This window comes from Diabrotica virgifera, chromosome 9 (genome assembly GCF_917563875.1).
Source record: "Diabrotica virgifera virgifera chromosome 9, PGI_DIABVI_V3a".
Classification (NCBI taxonomy): Eukaryota; Metazoa; Arthropoda; class Insecta; order Coleoptera; family Chrysomelidae; genus Diabrotica; species Diabrotica virgifera.
The window spans coordinates 167,736,245-167,742,244 of NC_065451.1; positions in this window are offsets into that span (position 1 = coordinate 167,736,245).

Sequence of the window (6,000 nt, forward strand, 5' to 3'; positions counted from 1 at the left end):
TACCAATGATACACCCAAAGATGCCCAAAAAGTTGATTATCTAGAAATAGATCTTGACAGAATAGACCCTTGGTTCGATGATTTAAGATCAAAGATACTCCGTTCCCCTGGTGATTTTCCACAATGGAAAGTGGAAAATGATTTCATTTACAAGTATGCCCCATCCCCCAATTCTTTCAAGACTAATGATATTGAATGGAAAATTTTAGTTCCCAAACCCCAAAGATTAGAAGTAATGCAATCTTGTCATGAGCCACCTACGTGTGCTCACCTTGGATTCTATAAAACTTTGTCCCGTATTCAAGAAAGGTACTATTGGCCCAAAATGCGTTGTGATGTGCTTAAGTTTGTCAGATCATGTAAAGTTTGTGGTGCTCAGAAAACACCAAATCATGCTCCTTTAGGTAAAATGGGTAAGCAGAGAGAAGCCCAATTCCCCTGGCAAATAGTTGCCATTGATCTGATAGGTCCCTTTGTTCGTTCTAAAAAAGGTTATACATGGTTATTAGTGGTTGCTGATTGGTTTAGTAAATATACCTTAGTCCATCCTTTGAGGAAGGCTACGGCTAAGAGTATTACTGAATTTTTGGAAGATAATGTCTTCCTGATGTTTGGTGTTCCCCAGTATGTGATTTGTGATAATGCCTCAAATCTGAACAACCCTCTTCTAATTAATCTCTGTAGTAGGTATAATGTTCAGAAAGTATGGTTTAGCCCCGTGTATGCACCACAATGTAATTTTGTGGAGAGAAATAATAAAACCATTGGAACAGCAATCCGTATGTATATAAAAGACCACGTAGACTGGGACAAGAATTTAGCAAAGATCAGACAAGCTATTAATATCGCAAAGCACGAAGTAACTGGATACACCCCAGCTTTCCTTAATTATGGCCGTCATGTTCCCCTGAGTGGAAACTACTATGGTGTTGATCAAAACGATCAACGGAAGCAAGATCTAGAAATTATTCCTGGTAACCGTGATATGTATGCTTCAGAAGTAAAAGGATTAAGTCAAGTCTTCGAAAAGGTCAGGGCTAATCTTCGAAAAGGATATGAACGTAACGCTAGAAGTTACAACTTACGAAGAAGAGAAGTCCAATTCCAAGTAGGAGATAGAGTATGGAAAATGAATAAAGTCCTGTCTAATGCTGCTAACAAGTTTATGTCTAAACTAGCACCGAGGTACATTGAAGCTACAGTCCGTGAAAAGTTGTCACCAGTGGTGTATCGTCTCTCTGATTTAAATGGTTCTGATCTTGGTAAATGGCATGTTAAAGACTTAAAACCTTTTGTATCTGATGGAGATAATATATCATCCCCTTAGTCCTGATCCCCTATTCCCTGTTCCCCCTGTATTGTTCTTCAGTTCCCTTAGTCTTGATAAGAAGTTGATATTCTCTTTGATTTTGGTATGTCATCTTTTGGTCCCTGTTGTTGTCGTATACCCCCTTGTATGAATTTGTTGTGATTTGGCCCTTGTTGTTGTTGTATACCCCTTTTTTAGTCTTATTTTATTTTGGTCTAGTTGTTGAAGTGAGTATATTCCCTGTGAGACGTTTAACATAAAGTTACCGATCTCGACTTGAGACAAATGTTAAGATTACGTTGTCTCATTGAGGTATTTAGAATGGAGATTCTAAATCCTCATTTTTGCTGAACCGTTGCCAACAAAATTCCCTGAAACTCGCTAGGCGTTTAGTGGAGTTTAGGCAGATGCCTATCTGCTGAGCCTAGAGCTCAAATGATTTTTTTAGTTCTCGAAAACCGCTCGCGGTTAGGCAACGAGGTGACAAGGCTGTGCCTGCCCTGATATTTCACTTGTGTTACTGTTGTGGATGTCAGCGAGGTCCACACAGGGCACAATGTTAGCTTCTTCCCCAAGGCACAGAAACTCTTGTCACCTACAGTTCATTTTAGAGTCATTACACATTTCAGTCTACTCGACTTTAAAGAGTCTGGCGATTGATGGTACGCTAGCCCAATCCCTAACGTTTGTTTGTTTAATTTAATCCCCACTAGCCATCATCTAAAAAAATTTTGATGTGATTGTTTAGCCTCACTCAAGGAGTCATGGTTGATTTTTTGTTTGGTTTATCGAAAACTGGATAGCTATCCGAGCTTTCTCTTTTCGGAGGAGGCTGTGTAGCGTTTAAAAAACCAGTGAAAATATGATCTTTAGATTTGTATAGATTTTACAATCCCTCTCTAAGAAGTCCAAATTTTTTTATTCAGTTTTTTACTTAAATTCAGATTGCAAGGAATTTTCTAAAACCGCACCTGTATACATCTACAAAGTATTGCGCACATTTCAATGTGTTACAAGATTCCTGTTTATTTGAGACGCAAAAACAGAATTTGTAAGAAGTTTTGACAAAAGTACAGTTCTAATGCGTAGATGAACTTTCTAGAAGAAATGTTGAAAATCAATTTGATTGGTTTGTTTGAATTTGGTACAAAGATCGAAGCTCGTAATTGGCTCTGAAGAACGGAAGCCGGAAATTGCGTAGTGACAGGATCAAGGAATTTTGGCAGGAGACAGAGAAGAAAGCGGGCATTCTTACAATGGTAGTGAATCAGTAAACATCGATAGTCAGTAACCGGCTTTTTTGTGACGCAAAAAGAATTTCCAAGTAAATGGGATCTATCAAAGTTCTTCTGTGTTGTTGTTAAGTAGGTGTACCATCAGTTTGATGGTGTAGCAGTTCCTTTTTTGATGGTAAAAGTGTAATATACGCTTTGTAAAAATACTGCGTATGTATTTATGAAAGCCGGCATAGTACTAATATCGTAGTGATGAATTAAACCCAAGCCTCCCGTCTCCTGGATTAGAAAACCTATTTCCCGAGGTAAATAAGCAAATTTCTTTTGTTTTATGGTATTTTCATGGTATAATGGTATATGGTGCAATCAGTAATTTTCCATTGACATTTTCCCCTTCGAGTGACGTATGAACTACGTACGTGCTGTCAAGTGTCATGTCAAGTTTCACAATGGTGAAGTTTTGAATTTTAAGGTATAGTGACTTTTAATAATTATAAAATTCTCAAACTAATAACGTTAATTTCTTTCAACATAAAAAAATAAATCTTTTTGGAACTTAAAATACAAAAATGAAAAAGTAAATTGTTGAACAGAACAAAGAATAATTTTGCTTCCATCATTAAAATATTATTGTAAAGACATAATTGTAAGTTAATGTTAAAATCCTTTTTGAAACCTTTTGAAATAGTTAAAAATAAAAGATTTACGGAATGATATTTGACAGGTGACATAGTTGTTGTTATTTTCAATAATTAAGTACTACGAGGAGTAGTCAGTAATTCTTTAATGTAAACATTGTTCCCTGAATGAATATAAATTTTTGTTTTAATGCAAATGCTATAATATATGTCATAATTAGGTCAGTCAGTCAGTTATACAAGTCATAATTAAGTCAGATATCAAATCCTCAATGCAATAATATTATTGTTTATCTTTTGGTGCACCATAACCTATGTTCAGAAAGTATGATGTATTTTTTTACAGGTAATCTTTTATGTAATCTGAAAGTTTTGTTATCTCAAGGAATAATTTTTCAATAAATGCCATAACTGTGTATTTTGTCCTGTTTATTTACCGCTAACCTATTGGCAAAATTTTAACCACAAACTTTAAAAGCTTTTTAGAGTCAAAATTTAAGATGTTGGATGATCATAGAAAGTAAAACTCCTGGTAAGGCGCCCTAACAAAATATAGCCAGGATTTATATTTAACACCCCAGGATATCTGTAAGTACCCTTGTTTAAATTTTTGATAGTGGTAAATATTCCCTAATCCCTAACTTCTTCTTAACGAACTCACAACCTTAGCTCTCCAACCAAAACACGAGCCGCCGTAGCAAAGTAGTTTTTAGAAATATTCCCTAGTTTTCTCGACCCTTTTGTATTTAAGCAGTATCTAAATTTTCCAAGCTTTTATCTTCCCCCTTATTTCTAAGTGCTACATGGTTACTCTGTGTCCCACAATGTCAATGTCATCCGCGTATGCTAGTAGTAATTTTGGTCCATTTACTGTCAGTAATTCTATTCTAATTTGTGCTGGATATCCGATAATACGTGGACTGTGATTCAACGCAGAAAAGAACACAAAACTAGACACGGAACAAACGATGAATACAGAGCGTTATCGAAAGAAATCAAAAAACAGTACCGCAAAGACAAAGCTGATTACATCTCTCAAATATGCAGAGAGATAGAGGAACATGGCTGTCGAAATGGACCGAGGGATTTATTCCAGAAGATCAGACTCCTTACCAGAGAATTTAAACCTCAAACGTGGTCTGTAATAGATAAGGAAGGTAATCTAAAGACCGATACTGACGAAATATTGGAAACATGGCGAAACTACTGTGACGAGCTATATAAAAATAACGAGGTATCTGCAGAACATTAGTGGCCCTCTGACTACCCTAGAGAACCTACTGTCTTACTCGCTGAAGTCAAAGATGCAATTAAATCACTAAAGAGAAATAAATCCCCAGGCATTGATTCAATACCATGTGAAATACTACAGTTACTAGGTGACAAAGGAATACATATCATCCATTCTATCTGTGTCGCTGTTTGGAATTCAGGAAAATGGCCATCTGATTGGTGCACCTCAATTTATATCCCGCTACACAAAAAAGGAACTACTACCAGATGTGAAAACTACCGCACACTGTCACTAATAACACATGGTAGTAAAATCTTGTTGCATATCATCAAAAACAGATTAAAAACCTATCTACATTACCAAATACCTCAGGAATAAGCGGGATTTGTAAAGGGTAAAGGTACAAGGGAACAAATCCTGAACCTGAGACAACTTATTGAAAAGTCTAGAGAAGTTCAAGTACCTATGATTATATGCTTCGTTGACTACCAAAACGCATTTGATTGTGTAGGCTGGATAAATCTGTGGTCAATTTTAATAGAAATGGGCGCACCAATGCACCTGGTGACACTTATTAAAAATCTGTACCAGTCTAATATAGCGACAGTACGACTAGATCAGAAGTTCTCAAACCAATTCAAGACCGAGAGAGGTGTTAGACAAGGATGCGTGTTGTCACCTGACTTATTTAACATTTATGGTGAACATGTCATGAGGATGGTTTTAGAAGGATGGGCCGGTGGAGTAACAGTAGCCGGTAGGAAAATCTCCAATTTGAGATTTGCTGATGACACTACACTTATAGCAGCAAATGAGCAAGAAATGTTTGATCTTCTGCGAAGAGTTGAGCACGAAAGCAATAAAGTTGGTCTGAAAATCAATAAAGCTAAGACAAAAATAATGGTGGTCGACAGATTCGACACTATTCAACTGACTAACATGTTACAGGAATACCAGATAGTAAACACCTTTTTCTATCTCGGGTCTAGTATAACTAACGATGGCAACTGTGAAGCAGAAGTTCGGAGACGTATTGGTATGGCAAAAAATGCGATGAGTCGCCTAACTAAAGTTTGGAAAGACAGATCTATCTCTCAAAATATCAAGATGAGACTGGTGAATGCGCTTGTATTCTCAATATTTCTATACGGAGCAGAGACTTGGACTCTTCGCGCATGTGAGCGCCAAAAAATTGATGCCTTTGAGATGTGGTGCTGGGGAAGAATGCTGCACATACCATGGATAGCTCATAGGACAAACGTTTCCAGTCTAGACCAACTCAATATTAAAAAAAGGCTGTCTACAATATGCCTGCAACGAATTCTGTAATTCTTTGGTCACGTGGTTCGCAGAGGTGACGACAGTTTGGAGAGATTAATCGTTTCTGTAAACGTTCCGAGGAGAAGATCAAGAGGACGATCACCAACTAGATGGTCCGACCAAATAAAGAATTCAGCTGGAAACTCATTCTGCGAAGCTCTTAGATCAGCTGAAGGTAGAGACCAATGGAGAAACATTGTTAGGAATATTGGAAGAAATCACGATCCTCAGTAATGGGGAAACGACAAGAGAGAGAGAGAATTT